Source organism: Macrobrachium rosenbergii, chromosome 25, assembly GCF_040412425.1.
Source record: "Macrobrachium rosenbergii isolate ZJJX-2024 chromosome 25, ASM4041242v1, whole genome shotgun sequence".
In the NCBI taxonomy this organism is placed as follows: domain Eukaryota; kingdom Metazoa; phylum Arthropoda; class Malacostraca; order Decapoda; family Palaemonidae; genus Macrobrachium; species Macrobrachium rosenbergii.
In genome coordinates, this window is record NC_089765.1 from 35073199 (window position 1) to 35094409 (window position 21211).

General features: G+C 36.1%; 1 protein-coding gene across 2 annotated transcripts in view; it reads right to left on the reverse strand.

The window, feature by feature from the left end:
* The window catches only part of LOC136852554 (heparan sulfate 2-O-sulfotransferase pipe-like), a 423978-nt gene that overhangs the window by 64688 nt on the left and 338079 nt on the right, over nt 1–21211 (reverse strand). The gene's annotated exons all lie outside the window — the stretch shown is intronic.

A 21211-nucleotide genomic window follows, 5' to 3' on the forward strand; every position in this document is an offset into this window, starting at 1 on the left:
AATTAACAAGAAATTCTCTGCGGTTCAGGGCCAAATGCCAGTCAGTCCTCAATGGACATACCTCAGAAAGTAGGGCAACCTCGGTATTCCCTTTTTCTGGGTAAGATAAAATAAAAAAAAATTATTACTACTACAAATATCAATAATAACATCCGAATGATAAGAGTGTGTCAGCTGGTGGATATAATGGTGAGAGGGGAAGTAGCTGGATATATATATATATATATATATATATATATATATATATATATATATATATATATATATATATATATATATATATATGATTATTATTCTGTTGAATCAAAAGTTGAAAGTAAAGTGAATGTTCACGACGGCGAGGAAAAGGTGAACGTGTTCCTGTGAAAGTAATTACAGCAAAGATAATGTAGAAGTAAGGAGAAAATGGATGGCATATGAGCTAATTATAAAAACACACAAGGTGAAGGTATATGTAACATTTTAAACATTCCAGGATGGGGTTTTGGAGTCAACATGAGGTGTATGTGATTTTAGAAAAAAACAATGTGTGAACATACTGGTGAACCAACTCTCCTTTATGGAAGTGAAGTGTCGATGTTGAATGCAAATGATAGAAAGGTGGAAGCTGTAGCAATGAATTGTTAACATATTGTCTGTATTACAAGAGAAACTGCAAGGGTGAGCTATATGGTGATAGGCAGGAGTTGCAAAATGCAAAGACCTGAGTGTTTAAGATGGTCTGGTCATGTAGAGAAAATGGATGATGACAAGCTGGTAAAAAAGGATTTACAATTCGGAGAGTTGAAAGGAAGGAGGAGAGGAAGACACAGAAAGGGAGTGGCGGATGGAGAGAAAAGAGGCACTTGAAAGGAAGCACTTAAACATCTTGGGGTCATTCACGAGCAAGCAGTTCAAGTGTGACTATAACAGTCCTTTTTTGTTTTTTCCTTTTGTGAGGAGATACGGTTTAATGCTGAAAAAAATATACTTATGAGTATCCTTTAAAATTAATTCACTTTCAATCTGACATAAGTAAATTACTGTAGAGGACTGTGCAAAATGCAAAAATACACTATCTATGTATCTATCAATATATACAGTATATATATATATATATATATATATATATATATATATATATATATATATATATATTTTTCACATATTTATTAAATTCGTCCCTTCAGCCCGTTAGCTAGGAAATAAAATTTAATGGCAGCTGGAGGAGATGCCATTAAGGGGGGTGAACTTATGCAGGCCTAACTCCCCCCTCCACATCACCTGATTTGGCGGAAAACATACTGACCTCTTAGCCCCAGCAGTGTACGATGTTTGGGGGGTCAGAAAACCATTAGGGACAAAAAGACCAGTCAGGGCTGTAGGTGGGCTGCTATGCTGACCCTTAAGAAACTTAGCTATAAGACCCATTTCTATTCAAACTATTGTCTGGCTGTTGACTGCTTTTTCAGATCGACCGATGTCCTGTGCCCAACCCAAAAAATAGAATGAAATGCCACATGACCTAGCCGCTCACGCACACTCCGTCACAGGCTGCCAAAGCATCCAGTTGGTGCGGTCTCCCTTTCCCTTCAAAACTGGCAAAGTTCAAGACTCCTGCGGCCGAAATTCGTCTTTTCCAAACGAGCTCCATGCACAGAAGCAATAAGGTATGTTTGGAAGTTGTAGTCTAATGCCAGTACCTTTCTCTTCTTGTGAATTTCTCTCCATTTTCAGCATTTCCAACTTTTCATTCTCCTTTGTTCAATCAGCTTAGCAAGCCCACTGCCCCTCATGACTTGTCACAAGCTCAAATTAAATTAGTTCAGTGATAATAATTAGAGCATTCCCACCACAGTGTTACCATGTGCTAATTAAATCTAATTGATCAATTCCTCCATCGTGCATAAGTAATTTCATGTGAGAGAAAATCATTTGAGGTGACTGCTAACCTGGAATTCTCTTCCAGAATCCTGTTACCTGGCTCTTCGAGCGGTCTGCCCCTGCCTTGTGAACCAAAATAGCTTAGACATTTAACTGCCATCCTGCCACGTACAAGAGTCTTTTGATTACGCAGTCCCGGGGCACTAGACAGTTCCCCCCTTAGGGATCCAGTTGCGTTAACAACCAAAAATCGTTTAACCAGTCTGCAGTAAAGTTACTATGTCAAACTATTTCAGGGCGGCAGCCTTTTCAGATTCAGCGATTTGCTACACAGTGCCTAGCTTTTATTTCCTGATTGCTTCATTTGTAAATAAATTTAGCTTAAAGCATTTACTGGTTATAATTTACCAAGGCGACCTCCACTTCTCTGTTTACTTAGATGTGATATCAAGGTAAGTCAGTTTATTCATTACATTTATCGCTTATATTGTGTGCTGTGTGTTGGCCTTTAAGGCAGTTAATTAAAAAATCCATTTTCATTCTTCCAACCGGCCTCAGAATGTAACAATATATATATATATATATATATATATATATATATATATATATATATATATATATATATATATATATATATATATATATATATAAACACATATGTAATATTTATAATCTTAGTATAACATACAGGAAATCCACTATTCCAAATTCTATCCTGAACTAGCAGACAGACAAAGAGTCAATTCCATGGCCTTCTACAGAGCGCAGGGTGTTTCCTCAAGGCCGTCTGTGCGTGAGGGGAAGTGGATGGGGGAGGGGGAAGAGTCCGGCGAAGAGTCCAAAAGAGGGAGCATTAACCCGAGAGCACGAAAGTGAGGGGAGATGAACAACATAATGACTGATTTCTTTCTATCAATCGGCGTTTTTGCGTGACTGTCGTGTTGTGATTTGGGGAGGATAAGAAATAAATTACCTTAATCATTTTCCTATTACTTTTAAAACTACTACTACTACTACTACGACTACTACTACAGTGATGATAATAATAATAATAATAATAATAATAATAATAATAATAATAATAATAATAATAATAATAAGAAAAGTAAAGTAAATCTAAAGTAGAAAATGGGCTAAAACCAAAGACAGCGTATGTCACGGAATTCTCTGCTTGACCTTACCCGCCAAGGCCAATGGAAAGAGAGGAACCTTAATCATCTTCACAATTATATGCTAAGGTAGAATGTATGAATTTACCTTAAGCAAACAAAAGACAGCAAGAATGACGTGGTTTAACTGCAACATTAACAAAACGTAGTTTAATTTCAAAATAAATAAAACCCCCACTATACGTTAAATACTCTACTCTATTGGGCCAGCCAACTTTGAAAATATGCTTTCTGGGGCTTCGTAAGCAAGGTCACGTAGGCATAGGATAAAGAAAAAGATATGGTTGGATTCCGACCTGGATTTCATTTTCATGGTCATTTACAAGGCGGAAAATGTAAAAATGGTGAATAATTATAAAATCACCATTTCAAATTATTTTGTAGTGATATTAAACTAAAGCTCGGGATTGTATCTTTAGGTTTCGTTCGTTTCCATATTTTCATAAACAGAAACGTATTGGATTTTAATACCATGATATATCAAGACAAAATATAAACTAAATTAATTAATTCCACTTGAGACACTGAAGTGGCATATTTTAGGCTAGTTCCACAGCAATTCCCAATTGGCTAATTCTGTGCACCAAGTAAACATGAGTAGGATGCTTACTGCCTAGTCAGATTACAATATTCTCCCGTATCACACTCACATGTAAGAGTGCTCTTCTGCTTTATTTTAAAGCAATTGCAATGAATAGTCTGGCATTTAGATTTGCACAGGTCACCAGCTGAAGACAGGCATGATAAACTGGAGCAGTTTGCCTCGATAGGTACAAGATAAGATTACTTCACTCAGGTATCGTTGTACAGTATATGATTTCCTACCCTTCATATACTTCGTGGACTGCCCAACATGGACTATCAGCCTTGCATCAGCCACTTCATGGTTGCCGTGGTTTGTTTTCCTTCTTGCTAAGAATCCTTTTGGTGTTATTACTTCACATCTCTAGCATATCTTCATCCTCTTGCATGATCATCTCAGAGGGGAATTTCTGAGATCTGCTTTGTTCTCATCCAAGGCAATGAAACTGATCCATACTTGAGGAAGTAAGAATGTCGGGAATATTTTTGGTCTATCCCATTCTCTTTGCTCACGTCACAGTCTTGAATGACTGAACTTCAGCGTAGCTGTCAAAAAGCCTCATCAACTTTTTGTGGTTATGAAAGAAATGTCTATCACCCATGAGGCTTATCAAGAGTTTGGATTGGTGGATGACCATCAATCAGCACACTTCTTCATGCCAGCTTCTGGAACCTCTAAGGATATGCTTATTCCAACCATCAAGACACTGATCAGCTCTGCTTAACAGTTTGAGTTTAACAGACATCTGGGGCTTAGCCAAAGTGGCACTTGGATAAGCTCATGCCTCACGACAGATTCTGTTTCAAATGATCAGCAAGCAGTGACAGAACTTAACAGCTGATACACCAACTTCCTGTCAGCCTCAACAGATTTCAATGAGCTCTTCTGAGCTGAAGCTGCCATCTTACAAATATAACAAAGGTCTTTGAGAAATGCTTTTGAGAGTACCATAAAAATGTCCAATGTAAGTGACAAGTTGTTCTTGACATTTCCTACCAGATGCTGTCCCCTTGGTCTTCTTGTTCAGAAGATCACCAAACACCTGGGACAATCTCTCATTGCTAGTGAAACAAGTTGGACATTCCTATACTCTCCTTCATCTCCTAGTTTCTATGATGTAATCTTAACAGTTTGACATGCTTCCTCACATCATTAGCATCACACTTTTATTGTGATGCAAGGCTATCAGAATGGCTGAACGAAATCTCCGCATCATCATCCTCCAGACGAAAAAAAAAAAAAAAAAAAGTGTGATCATTCTGGGCATGTGATATAGAACTTGTTGCTTGCTTGGGCATACCGTGTGATACTTAAGATAACATTTTGCAGGTTTTTATCCATTTTCCAGTGTATAACTTGATCAGCTGGCACCTGATTAAAATGTCTTTGACCTTTTCACACTGAAGTTCCCCTCCATGAATTCAGCATCTCTGGCAGCGCCTTTTAGAGGCTTCTAATATATGCAAGCTAGACAGGAATCCATTTGGTAAAATTTGTATGCCGTGGAACATTGCAGCGCACGCTTCCAAAGTCCAAATGCCACCTTTTCAGCCCTAATAAAGTCCAGGAAAATTTCCACCAGGCCCACATATATTGAGTACAGTCTGCTATTTGGATTCTCTGAATGAGTTCTCTCAAAGTCTATCAGCAGGTTTTATACCTTGTAACTGCTCAACACATTTGACGGCTTGGCCACTGCAGCTGAGAATAATCATTCTGCTATCTTCTCTCTGTTCTGTTGAATACCTGGGTAACACTTTTGGTAAGTTTTTCACTTTCATATCTGGTTGGATGTTCCCCATTTAGAAATGATTCAAACACAGGTCACTTGATATTCTAACACACACACACACACAAAAAGAAAATTTCAGCCGTAATTTATCTCAGTCGTTTTTTTTTTTTTTTTAACATTAGTTTAACCAGACGTTAAAATTATGTTTATGTTACATCTTAACAATTCTCAATGCCAAGGATATTTATGCTCATTAAAACCTAATCTTTTTAATTATTGATTATATTTAAACAAATTCTGGTTTCCTCAAAATACTTCAAACTCCAAAACTAAAATGTGATCACCTTGGTGACCTTCAATATAACTTTAAAAGTTATTTAAATTTGGCAATGGCGTCCACAAACATCTGAAACTAAAATAATCCAACACAAATATTTCACTTCTATAAGGGAGAGTTGGCTCAACAATTCCTTCATAAATTCCCACCTTGGCTTCCACAGACAGTTAAAATCTCTAACTAAATACCTTTCTTGCTTCACCTATTTTACAACTAGCTTAATCCCTCATCCTACTAAATCAAATACTTGCATTCTTCCAATGTCCCTTTGAATACCAATTGTTATCATAAATTTAATCCCTCCATTCTTCCAGCATCCCTTTCAACAGAGACTGCTCCTTCTGTCTGGTTACTATTCACCATCAATACCTTACTCTTACATCTGCTCTGAAATTTCTCTTTTTGCTAAGCATTTAAAACTTATTTTACTGGCTTCTATAGTTTCTCTTCACTATCCCAAACCAGCACAGTATCATCTGCATAGATTAACCTTTCAACAATTCATTCATGACTCATTTTCCTATCCTCTGACTGCACCTACATGAACTGTATTTTCTGTTACTTTTCGAAACACTCAAATGCATAAAGTCTCGAGATATTTATATATATACACACACACCCTTTGGTCAGACCCACTTTTTACACTAAACCAGTCACTCTCGTGACTACAGAACTCCAACACATTCTCCACTTTCATCATAAATATTTTCTATCACTCTGGATCACTTATTTTCTTTACAATGCATGTCACTTTCCTAGCTCAGTGGCAGCACACTTAGCGCAGTCACATGATCGTTGGTTTAATCCTGGCCTGATATCCACTAATAAACTCAGCTGTGAATGAGTACCACCATCAACAGGAGTCAAGATAAGGGCATTAAGCTAGCAACCTCACCCCTCGAGACTTACTGATAACAACATATACCTGTATATAATGCGCGTGTGTACAAACATTTACTTTTACGACAAAGATAGATATGGAAATTCAACATTTTTCAGTAAGTAAATATATAAAACTTACTCAAACTTAGCGAACTAAAGATAAAGGCAGTAACCAAATACAGTCACCGGTGAGACGTAACTAACGGATATACTTTATCATTCATTGATTAGGAACCATCATGTGATGTCGTTCTCAGTGGCCTTCCAGGCTAGAAAAGAAAAGTATTGATTACATTGATCATAACGTGTATATATACATGCTAAAATTATATATATATATATATATATATATATATATATATATATATATATATATATATATATATATATATATATATATACACATGTATAACTTCTGGAGGTCCAACTCCTTGCTTTCCAGTTGTGATAAACCACGGATTTCCTCAAACCAATCAGCTTTACGGGCCGAAAGATCTCTGAGGTACATCACTGAAAAATATATCCCAAAGAAAATCCTGTCATCTAGGAGTAACAGAAAATCTACTTGCAATTAATTACTGTCAATGATTTTAACAAATCCCCCATAACAATGAGGATAACGCTCACTTTTAAAACCTACTATTTTTCTAATCACAGTCGAAGTCTTAGATATGTTTTTGGAAAAATTAACAGGTTTCACAGACATGCGGGGAGATGGGTACTGAAGAGAAAAGTATCCTGACTTTGGCGACTTCAGGGTCAACCGGTTTATTCAGTCTTTCGACTTATTGAACTCCAAACTATGGAATTTTCTGCCTTCTTTGTGTCTTAACTATTTTTTTTTTTAAGTGGATCTATCTTCCACTGGGAATTATATCAACAAATTTTGCCTGCACCAGTCGAGTTCAATGACGGCAGCCAGCCACTTCAGTCTCGATATCATTCCAGCAGGAGGAGGAGGAGGAGGAGGAGGAGGAGGAGGAGGAGCAGGAGCAGGAGCAGGAGCAGGAGCAGGAGCAGGAGTAGGAGGGGAGAGGGGGAAGATTATTGAGAGCGCGCTCGAAGTCGCACATCACCGCTAAGGCTGGACAATCTAACCTCAAATGCGTTTCTCTTCCCAAGATAAGTTACTCTCACACCTCTTTGAAAATCTAATCGCTCGTTACCATTTATGAGCCCACCTTGGCAAAATTCTCAAAAAAAAAAAAACTCTGCACAGCTTTTTCCGTAATCCTGCTAACAGACAAACAAAAAACTACAGAAAACAATTCCACCTTTCCGGAGGTAAAAATCAGTCTTCGTCAACGGTAAATATGTAAAAATGTTCCTCTCGTGTCAAAAACTATATTCTTCAAGATTCACTTTAACTTCAGTAGCACAAGTAATTAACTTATCTGAGTAAAGAAAAAAACTGTGGTCATTATTTTACCTCCCGACTCTAAGACCTTGACTCACCTGTCCACTTATAGATTCACTGATCAAGACTATAAATCGATCTCCAAGACTGTTAGTCATCAGTGTCCTGATGTCTAAAAGCAATTCTCAGTGTTCTCCCGGAATTCCAAGTGGAATTCGAAGTGTTTGGAGCAAGTATTTTTCTAGGCATTCATGATACCACTGCAGAGTTAATTTACCAAGTATTTTTCTAGGCATTCATGACACCACTGCAGAGTTAATTTACAAGTTAAAATTCTATTCCACTTACCTGTATCATCAATCAGGTTAATATATTATTTTCGTAGTGAAGAGACCAAGACGGCCATTTCCGCTCAAAAGCCAAGTAAATGGACTTGGCCTCTTAACTGACGGCCATATTGTCTCCTGAAAAGTGGCAGGTTAAACGATTCGATTTGTGCAAAAGACAAAGCTTTAGAATTCGGCATTCCAGGGTTGAATGATGTAAATGACCGATCAAACCGACTGTCCCAGAGTCCCACTCAATATCTGCCGAGTCATGTGATACCTGACGTATGAGGTCGAGAAAATGCAGAAGGTATATAAACAACTAAGAAGCTTTCTGGAGCAATGCAGAAATTACCTCCACTTTTTCTTCCCCTCGCCGCAATAAATTAATTGCTTTTGCATGATTACGTGAGCTTTGCTTCTCTCTCTCTCTCTCTCTCTCTCTCTCTCTCTCTCTCTCTCTCTCTCTCTCTCTCTCTCAAAAACAAAGAGTACTAATCATAAACAAGAATAGCATAGAATAGAATAGAATAGAATAGAATGTAGGACTTAGGCCAAAGGCCAAGCACTAGGACCTATGAGGTCATTCAGCGCTGAAACTGAAATTGACAGTAAAAAGATTTAAAAGGTGTAACATGAAGAAAACTTTGCAGCTGCACTATGAAACAACTGTTAGAGAGGGTGGAAAGTAAGATGGAAGAAAGATAATATGAACGGGGGTACAAGACAAGGAATGAAAGGGGTTGCAGTTGGGGGCCGAAGGGACGCTGCAAAGAATCTTAAGTAATGACTACAGTGAGCCACAAGAGGAGCACTGACAAATATCTCTAATGAGCAACAGAAAGGAAATCGAGTATTATGATGTTTGGACCAAATCTTAATTAACAACAGGTCTCCAGAAATCTAGTTGCTTAAATATTCTGCGACCTTTAATGTTACCTTCAACATTACATTTTAACCCAATTATTTATCATTTGATATAATGCACAAAGGCAGTGTGTTCGCAAAACTCTGATTCACATTCAGCATTGTTTGCTCCCTGCGTCTGTATACTCTCAGGAATGGATAAAGGCTCCTTTGGACGGGCGTATTCATACAGTGTGAACAACTTCAAATCAATATCCATTTCCTAAGCTTCTATGTCTAAAATGGGGAAAAAATCACGCATAGTGCATAAAAACACAAAGGCATGTTCGTGTGCTGTCAGACATGCACAAAGACACGCCTGATTATGAAACCAAGGCAGCCAGCAAACACGATATTTCCAGCTAAAGTTAAAAAGTACAAATGTGTCAATGAATCACCTTCCTTAGACGAACAAATCTTTATAACGAGTCAGGGAATTCTAGCAGTACATAAAAGATTATAAATGTCAAAATGCAAATGATAAAGAAAAAAAAATCATCGTGATTGTACAAAGATTTAATTTTAAATCAGACTATGCAGTATGCAGTGCAAGGCGTGCTGTGGAAGACTAAAATTTAAAACATCACAAGGCATAATGCAATGTGCATGTTAAACAACACTGGTACAAAAAACCTATAGACAGATATTAACAAAGTTCTCGCCATACTAGCTTATGTTTCAAAGGAGTAAGTCAAGCCCCAGTCCTTGGGTAACTCCCAAACTTTAGTTCAACCGGTGGAAGATAGATTCAGAAGCGTAAAAATACTAATAAAGGAAGCTGGAGAAAATGCACCAAGAAATGAGTATAGGACCCTGACCTTTGTGTTCTTTTACAGGCAACCGAAGACCCTTCCACTTCCCAAAATGCCCAACACACACAAGCTCCCGGAAGCAGAAGTTTAATAATATGATGCAAGAGAGAAGTAACTACATTGGAATAGTTAAGAGAGCTAGAATGAATATCTTATGAGAAGTGCTCTTTCTTGTCTAATCGAACATACTGAGATATGGATCTGTAATAATGGAAAATATGTAATAGGACAATTATTCCGTTTATTCTTTGTACGGGAATAAGTCTGGTAGATTATTTTTAGTTTTACTTTCAACAAGTGACTCCACTCAATATTTAAGGAAAATTAATCTTCCTAGAAAAACAGAATAAATAATTTCCTTTGAAGGAAATTCACCTTGAAATAAAGCTTCCTAAAACAAGTACTGTTCACTAGGAGATATTTGCATGGGCCGACAGTATTCAGTATGATCCAGTAGCTTTGAGTATCGTATCACGTATGAAGAAAAGGGAAAAAAAACAACAAAACAACTATACTAACAATAATGATGTACAAACTAAAAGTAGTAACATTAATAATAATAATAATAATGTACAATACAGAAGATATAAAAGTCATTATGATACCTCATATAAGATTTACTGATACATCGATGTATCTTGATGATGTGAGGAGAGCTACTCATTTAGTACAGGAAGAGCCAAGACTCGTTATACATTGGTCTTTCTGCTTAATGGAAGTAAATCTTTTAGTGGAATATTATATATTTACATACACGCACACATATGCATGCATGCATACCGTACGCACACACACATGTACTGTATATATATACATATATATTATACAATATATATATATATATATATATATATATATATATATATATATATTATATATATATATATATATATATATATATATATATTATACATAAGTACATACAAATTCATAAAACAAAGACCTGAATGTTATTCTGAACCAACTATGAATAGCAAACATGCTCACCAATCAAATTCGCCTGACCCAGTTAAGCCTACAGAGGCCTCTCCAACAGCGCATTCCAGGGAGCTATGGCCTGAAAATTGATCCTGCGTGACTTTTGCACTTGCTATCTGGAAAATCGAATCCAAATCACTGCATACTTCCCTGGCCTGTTGAGACGAAGGGGCCACAGAAGGTGTTGTGAAGATTGTGTAAGGTCTAGGTAGGAGTGATTTTGCTAAAAATAGCTATAATGGCAGAATTTTTTTTTTTTTTTGGCAGTTATAAAAGGATGGATGTCAACCACAGGCTTACAGGATGTACTAAAATTATAAGACTTTGATGTGTTCAGCCTGACTGCAAGGCTATTCTGAATAAATAATAATAATAATAATAATAATAATAATAATAATAATAATAATAATAATAATAATAATAATAATAATAATAATGAGGATGGTGATCTGTTCAACCTGACTGCGTGAATAATAATAATAATAATAATAATAATAATAATAATAATAATAATAATAATAATTAGAAGGTATTTTACTGTTGTTGAAGCGTTTCTTCAAACTCCGCGCCAATAACTTTTATGAATATTTAGTGTTGGGAAGAATCCTCCTTAGGTTTGGTATTTTGCAATTTTTCACCATTAAAATATCCTTTATTATAAAATTCTTGAAAGGTGGAAAAAAAAAACCCGAGGAGCGTTTTTTCTTTTGCAAAACTCGACGTCAATCAAGGTCAACGTCCGGACAAGAATAAACCACACGAAAGATGACAAACTCAATTGAGAAACAAGAGGCAAACGCGGAAAACTTTAACCATTACCGCTTGTACGGTTGACGTCATGGATTTCAGTACGCATCATGGTAAGCTAAGGAGACATCTGGCAAATCCATAATGTACCGGGTAATATCCATTGTTTAGCAAGCGCGAAGTTGCTGGGAACGCTGCCTGTACAAAGAACCCGCTCAACGTCTTAATTACGTTACAAAGAACACGTTTACTAAATTAAAGTAATTAAAGTAATGTTAATTAATTAACAATACCAGGTAACAACTTTGCGGAGTTGCCAACTGTACAGGAGAATCTTAAAATATGTTAATTTAAGATTAAATCGAGGATCTGAAATAAGGATTTAACTGTTACACAAGCTCGTACAGAAAAAAGCGTTATTCTGAATTTCAACAACCAAACCAAGTATCAAATTTATTTACAAACGAAAACACCATGATTCTCAATCTGGCCAATCGTAACCCGGGGAGTCTTTTCCTTAGAACGGCTCCTCCTGTCCAGATAACTTTGAAATAAATTCTATTAAACTGAAGCACTGTGTTTTGGTTGCGACGACTTGTTGGGGAAGTATGGGGTTCCTTCTGCATGTCTGAACTCTGTTCTGCTCTCTGTTCTCCTCTCTTCCTTAACCATTATATATAGTTGCTCTAATTCTCGATGATTCCGGTATACGATTGCTATTACACAAGGTGGTATTACGTACTACTGATCAACTTAGGCGGTCGCCAAATATCTTGAACAAACAGGTTACGCAAACCCTCAAAGAAAATTGTACCTTGCGTACTTTTAAGCACAATTAAATCATTAATTATTTCACTAATGTCTATATGAATCACTGTTTCTTAAACTGAACTCAAATACAAATTTAACTTATACTATTTCACTCACTCTGCAACATAAAACAAAATTAAAGAAATTCATTACTGTCCTCGATATTGCAACAGAAAACCGTGTTTGGGGGAACTTATACGAAAGAAAAATGATAATCTGATAAACTAGGACCTAACACACACACACACAAAAGTGTGTATATGTGTATATATGTGTATTTTTATATATAATATACAGTATATATACACAAACACATATATATAAAAGCATATGTGCACCGATGTTCGTGCACCTAGTACTACGAAAGTTGGTATTAAATAGCACAAAACTCAGAACATGAAAAGGATGTTTAAAACCAAATGACTGAAAACGAATAATCCAATCCATAAAATGAAAAAAATGCAAATGACGCAAGAGCTCTTCCAGATGACGTCGGTATCTTTGCACTGGTTTCGATCAGCCTGAAAATTCTAATGTCATGGTCAAATACAAACTGAACATTGGCGTCTGTGTTTAATTATTATTTTTTCCAACAATTTCATTCAAGGTAAAAAAAAAATCCTTTTCTGTGAAATCTTCTATTTCAGACTCTCTCAACTTACTGCTTATATGAAAAAAACCTTTTGCATAAAATGGGGGGAAAAATAAGCGGTAAAAATAAGCGGACAGGAATATAAAATGAAGACATAAAATAATCTTCTACAACTCTATTCATGTCATGAAAGAAATGCCATGGTCGAAGAGTTCGTAAAATATTTAGAATTCAAAACTAGGACATTTGCAGTGTACGTTGGGCGTCAAGTAGGAATCTGACTGGTTTATACAAATTATTATTATTATTATTATTATTATTATTATTATTATTATTATTATGTAAGGCAACTTTCATATCAAACAGACCAAAGAGTTCATTAACTAACTATAATAAAAATAGATCGCCAATACGTGAAACAAGAAATCGTACCAATATGTGAATCAATCATACCACAGGGAAGTGCTATAACATACAGGTAAATAAAAATATACAATTGAACCTGGCTTCCACCATTCAAGGCCATTGTCAAGACCAGTTTAAAAGGAATTATGAAGAAAATGAATGGAAAGCAAGAAGACAAAATATGGCTCAGCTGGAAACAAACGTTTCTGAAAAGAGTTTTTAGCGGTCTGCGTCTATGGGACTCCTAGCCATAGCTTTACACAGTAACTGACTAAGGATCAATCAAAATGCCAAATGTTGCATGAAAACAACCTCCCTAAGGAACGACAAAGGCTTTCATAGCAGTGGACTGCGCAGAGATAGAGTCGTCAGAGCATAAAATGAAGCTTCGGATCTGGAGCCCTTCAGAATGATTCATCCAGCAGAAGTTTAACCAATAGTCCATGAAGCAGCAACCAAATATACGTTACCTTTTGCAACTACCAACCAGCGTGAAACAAGCTTTCCAGCACTAGTGGATAATTAAGGCCAAAGCATGAAGCAACCTTAACCAAGAGGGTGACATAAGCTGTGTCTGAAGAGATATTTTAAAAAGCATGGGCCAATTTAGCCATTAAACTAAGCTTGAATTAAATTGATCTATTTTGCACATAGTAAGCGACCTTTCCTTATAATAGAATGAATTTACTTCGTTTGCATTACATCTGCACGGTTTGTCTTCCATATACAGGTCTAAATTGATTGTTATTCAACAAATAGTCACCTTGTCCTACGAAAGAAGAAATGAATTTCATTGTTTCACACCGAATTAAATTCTTCAGCAATATCTTAGTTATGCTTTCATTAAACCTCAACAGAAATTAACACATTTACTATAGAGCTTAGCAGCAATTCCATTTCGCTCTTGGGAATTGCAAAGAACTGAAATTAATATTTCATAAATTAAGTTCTTATCACTATTTTGAAAACCAAGAGACATGTCACTGGTAAAGACTAAAAACAAGAAAGGTCCCAAAACACTACCCTTTTGAACAAGAAATCATGACACAGTCTCTTTTGTGATTGAGATTTAGCACTTATACTTACCCCGACTTGGCAAATTTATATAAAATGGCTATACAATTAACCCTGTCGAGGTCAACGATACAGACAACTTCGACAATTCCGGTCCTAAATTCGTCGTTTAGGTCACCTTGGATATAAATAGTTTCGTCTAAAAGAGCATCACACCATAACGGCTGTCAGCGGAAACTTTTAGTCGGTCTACATTCTTGTTCGTTTTAGTGAACAATATTTTGTTTATTCTATATTGTTCTATCATCACTACACATTAAGAATTAAAAAAGATGATTCAACTGATATCAGCATTGGCCAAACGTAATAATTAATCAATGCCTTTGTTTCACAAAAACCTGGAACAGCTCAAGCTGATCACCTTGTTTGAAAATGTTTCATCCGTAAACGATGCTCTCGATCTGCGAAGTTTAATCAATTATATTTCCATGTTTCATTACACGGAATGGCCTTCTCTCTCTCTCTCTCTCTCTCTCTCTCTCTCTCTCTCTCTCTCTCTCTCTCTCTCTCTCTCTCTCTCTCTCCAGAAAGTCTAGCAAAAAAAAAGAACTACGAGAATATCAACAGTACTTTTAGAATACAATGAAAAAATAAAGAAAGTATTATTACTAATACATTATTACTGCTACCCAGACTGCCGTGAGTGAAAAGAGAAAAAAATAATAAACATTCGAAAACAAATAAAACAAATAAAAAGACAGCCTCTTTAATGTAAGAGCACAACCGAACACTTACAAGAATTCCAAGAACAAGGCACCAACTGACATATATAACTGAGAAGCAAGTTTTGAGGACATTTTGCTAGCAAGATAAAACTAGTTTTAATCCTATCATATATTTAATCTGATGTTTTAGATTTTTCTGTGCAATATTTTTCTTACCTTTTTTCAAAGCCTCTCTCATATTGGCCTCCCTTTTTTATTATTTTAAACATAACCATGAAAATTTCAGTCAATTTACATTTATTACCTTATTCTCTTTCATTATTATGAGTTAAATTTTATTCCTATCAAAGAACTAACGCTTTTTTATTCCTCTAGTTGCATTAAAACTTAGAGAATTTTTTCATCACTGTCATTTCCAACATTATTTGAACAAGTAAAATTAGGACGGAAAAAGCCGACAACAAACGGAACTTCAGTTACATTTAGGTAATGACTGCTAAGTTTCTAAAAAGAAAAAGAAATTGTAAATAAGGGCAAATATTCACAATATCCATGTGTATCTGACACACTTACATAACGCATAGTTTTATTCATCACTTCTGTGATATATCTATATTTCATGTTTTTCAAATTACCTCTTAATTTACTATCAATGCAATGATCACACCTTTGCTCCCAAACTCTGAGTCCTTCATCTCTTAATTGTCACATTTTGCATTCTAAAATCTTAACATCATTCTAGGAAATGTCGTCATTATTACTTTCCAATTAGATAGACAGAAGACAGAAAATACAGCTCAGGCCCAAGTCCCAGCGCTGGGACCTACGAGGTCATTCAGCGCTGAAAGGAAAATTGAGAGTAAGCGGTTTAAAAGGTGTAACAGGAGGAAAACCTCGCAGTTGCACTATTAAACATTGTTAGAAGAGGGTGGACAGTAAGATGGAGTATGAATGCAGGTACAGTAAAAGGAATGCAAGGGGTTGCAGCTAGGGGTCGCAGGGACGCTGAAGTGAACCTTAAGTAAGGCCTACAGTGCACCGCCTGAGATGCACTGACGGCACTAACCCCCCTACGGGAAGTACTTTCCAATTAAGACGTCTACGTATGTGTATACATAAGTTCATATGTCCTGTTATGCTCTTTCTTGTGGTGATTTCATAATGTTAAGACAGACCAAAAAAGAAAACGGTTATAAGAACACTACTAAATTTTCCTTGAATGAAAGTAGTTCATAACACAGTAATAAATTCTCCCATTATATAATGAAGAAGCATTTTCCCTGAATAAACTAATACATAATAGACCTAAAATCAACAGTTAAATAAAAAATTTCAGAAAGTTACTTTTAAAAATGCCTTTTTTTCATTAGTCAGGGAATTTCTTTTTTAGTGCCCCGTTTTAAATTTATTCATTGTTCTTTATCTTTCTTTCCAAAGTTCACTTATTTATTTTTCATCTAAGCTACGGACAACCTCCTTTATGATTTCAATTATCTTGGATGGTTAAACGGAATTATCATAGGTCTTATCGCACCTTTCCGAGACTTTCATATATTCCAAAGGTTTCCCATTCCTATCATATTTTAAAGTATCTTCTTACTTTTTTCACACAATACTTGCTTGATTTCCTTCAACTTTTTAATATATTCTTATCGTTAATTATATTTTCAAGGTCTCTTCCAGTTTTTCAAGTCGTTTAGTTTAGAAGCACAAAATTTCTAACCAATTTCTCCGTCCCTCTCTTCATAGGATACTTCCAAATGGCTTCTACACATTCTAAACATAAATAACTTCCTCGGATCCGTAAATACATAGATTCATCCTGTTTATTTACCGTATCTCCAGACACCTTCATGCCTTGATTCCCTTGACTCCTCTCTCTGATCACTCTTTTCTGAAGGGGTTGCAGTTATATTAGTTTACACTAAACTTCTTGGTGTGGTCACTTCAGGCGAATATCAGATCATTTATACATATAATAACAATAATGACTGAGAAATAAATTTAATTATGGAGATTAATTTTCTGTTTTTGCAACTGCTTAAACAATGTCTCGTAATCAAACTTCCAAGAACTGGCATACAAATGGCTTACATATCCACCCAGATTTCATAACATTTGGTACAATATGCTAAACCGTTACTCATAACAATAATTTATTCCCGAATGCGGGAATTGTCTTCACACTCGCTCAATCTAGCACCCATGATTCCACCCTCACAAAAAATTGTATACGAAACACAGCGAGCCACCCCGCGCCACTAACCCATCCCCCACCTCACAACCCCCATACCCACACCCCCGTGCTTCACAAGAAGGTGGGGGGTGGAGGGGTGGGGGGAGGGCTGGAAGGCTACCGTGCCTGTACCAGCGGACACGACTCCCCTTACTTCCCCTTCCCCGTTCGTGTTCCGGGCCGGTCATGGAATGGGAGAAGAGGGGAGAGTCCAGGCACGGGGGTTGGCTTGAGTTGAGTTTCGATGTGGTAGGTGGGGATGAGTGAGTGTCGTGGCTGGACCCACCCCCGCTTCCCCCAACAGGGCGCACGAAAACTCGTGTTCCAGGGCTCGCGCCTTTCCACATTAGTGCGAGGGCCGGTTGAGACCACACGGCGAGTGTTCGATCCAGTTCGGAAGAAAGTGTGTAGAATCCCTCGAGCGCTTTGTGTACTGTTTTCTATATGGGAAGAGAGGAGTCGTGACGTAATTGCTATTATGTGGCATAAATATTTATTGTCCGTTGTTTACCAAAAATTAAGAAAGGGAAAACAAACGATGATTATTCGATAGTAGCGTGATGTACCTACGTGTGGGGTGGGGGCTGCGCGCCCCAGGAGACGTGTAAGAGAAATATTGTGAGATATGTTATATTAGCCGATCGACTGACACCGGTTTTGTGTGAGTGTGGTGTTACTCTGGATGTGGTTCCATCAAGGTCTTTGTAGACAGTCCTTAACAACTGAAATTCCTTTGGAGCTTCCTTACTCAGTGGCTGAGGAAACTTACAATGACATTAAGGTTTCATGTTTTCTATCTGCTCCATCTACGTCTTCTTTCTAAGGTATCGGAAACCATCAAAAGGCAACATATCTAATCTTCACGACTGTCAAATTATTGTTCTTTGTGTATGTTTAGCAGGAAGACAGTACAGCTTATGCTCGCTGCATATATATAAACAATAAATATACATATGTTAACACAAACACAAACACACACACATATATATTATATATATATATATATACATATATATACATATATTTATACATACATATATATATGTATATATATTATATATAATCATTAGTAAAAATTTAATCTAGTAAGAATTAATGATTCTCAACTTTTTCCCAACAGCTTGCCTCGTGTATACTTTGACAGAAAGCTCCCACTGACGTTATAACAACTTTTCCCCGTGGTATTTATGATGTTTTTTTGTGAACCAACATTTTACGGAGTTTTAACTGCCGAATTATCAGGCAGGAAGCGGAACTAGTAATGTCCAGTCTTTTTTGTTCCCTTCTTACTCCTGACTCTTTGTGATCATCTATATTTCAGAGCCAAATCTGCACCCCTTAGATCCTTAGACGCAGAACTCCAGTGCTCTTTCTGCTACCTTGAGCTAGATAAGGGCACTAGATCTCTCCGATAAACAATTATTTTTTTCAAGATAGAAACTTCAGGGTAAAACTCAGAAAGAGAATTTGAATGGAGGCAGAGTAAAAGAAATGAAAGAGGTTGCAGCTAGGGGCCGAAGGAACGCTGCAAAGAACCTTAAGTAATGTCTACAGTACACCACGCGATGCCAAGCTGTAAACCCATCAATGCAATCAAAATCCCATACCTGCATTGCTATTAGAATAATCCAAGGATGCGCCCACACTACAACAAAACATATAAATGCACGTTGGCAACTTATCGCACACACCTCTTAAACAGGTTGAATACAAATTAACGACTTATTAGACTTATCAGTATTCCTAACCAGAGTTCATGTGCTTAGTCTAGCATCTGCCAAAGATTCGTTCTACACTTACGGGCGCTGGCTTGTTTTCAACCTCTCTGTGATATGTATAAGTTACCGACACGTGTTTATGACTTGTTTTGACGTTGTGTGGACGCACATTTAAAAACCAACGATGCTGACGTATACTTGATGCGCAGCATTGAGGACATCGGAAGCTATTCTTTGCGATAAAAGCTTGTCCCAGGAAAAAGATTCAGTATTGACGACAGGTACTATAGACACATTTCTAATAATTTAAGTTTCAATACAAAGAGAGATGCATCACATAATGTTTATGGAGTTACATGTCTCATCAAAGATCAGAGATTTGAAGCTGCATAGTTAGAAGATTATAAACAAGTATATTTCAAGGATTAAGAGGTCAGTATCTTAAGCCGTATATAAAAAAAATCATTGGACAGCAAACACAGTTATTTGAAACGTGTACAGCATTTCCCGTCTGTATATGTGTGTATGTGTATATATATATATATATATATATAATATACATAATATATATATATATGTGTGTGTGCATTTTTAAAAGCCACGCTGACCTCTTGAAATTCCGAAATCCATGCTTTTTTAATACACACACACATATATACACACACACACGCACACAAACATAAGCATACTCCATTATTCATTATCTATGTATACTCCACTGAATTTAAATCCATTAGAGAGACATAATTAAACTTATATACCATGTAGTCCTCCTTCAGTTACACACAATAACAAAATCCAGTTCAGGCTAGCCATGACGTCATGGATCGTGACAGAAGTCACATACGACAATGCAAGAGCGCTCTAGTACTTCAAAGTACACAGACGTTTACTTATACTAACACGAATACACACACGCACATACAGACATATATTTATATACATTTATAATATGTATGTGTATATTCGTATATATACTGTATATATATATATACTGTATATGTGTGTATATATATATATATATATATATATATATATATATATATATATATATATAATATATATATATATATATATATATATATACATACATACATAAACATATGTATATATATAAATATAAATATATATATATATATATATATATATATATATATATATATATATATATATATATATACATACATATAAACATATGTATATATATATATATATATATATATATATATATATATATATATATATATATATATATATATATATAATATATATACATATATATACCACACGAATTAAGCTCATTACGCACGGTTACAGGAAGATTAAATTTGCAAGAATCAACATTCTATTAATTGACGGGGCATGCATACCTCTCAAGAATTTAACCACTAGCCAAACATTGTAACTCCTTCCTCACTCCTGCGTTCCCTGAATCCTAGAACCTCCTAGAGCTGACTTTCCTTTACTGCTCCTCTCGTCTCCAGGAGCCCTGGGCTAAATAAGGGCATCGTGCAATACGTCACACTGTTCTAGACATTTAACCACAATATTTGATCGCCATGTACGTTACAGGAAAACAAAGACACCTTACGGAAACCTCAGTTATTCTTATGGTATTCTTATAAGAAATGTACACTGACCAGAATGGGTATTAAAGCGTGTGTGTGTGTGTGTGTGTGTGTGTGTGTGTGTGTGTTTTAACGAATTGACTGACTAATCGATTTTATCTTGAATTATGGCGACACACCTAAGTGACCTAACATGGTTCCCAACGCCAAAAATATTATTCCTAATATGCTTAACAAGGCATAAGTCCACAAAATTATTCTCGCTTCATAGCAACGCTGCCAAAATCATTCGATCCTGTATGTCCAAGCTCCTGCTATGGGAACGAGCATTTACTTTAAAGTATAATAAAAGTTTTCATAAAAAAAGGAAACCTTTCTTTAAACACTGTGTTAAGAATGCTGGATGCATTTAAGACATAAAAAAGGGGAAATTTACGCAAGAATACTAAAG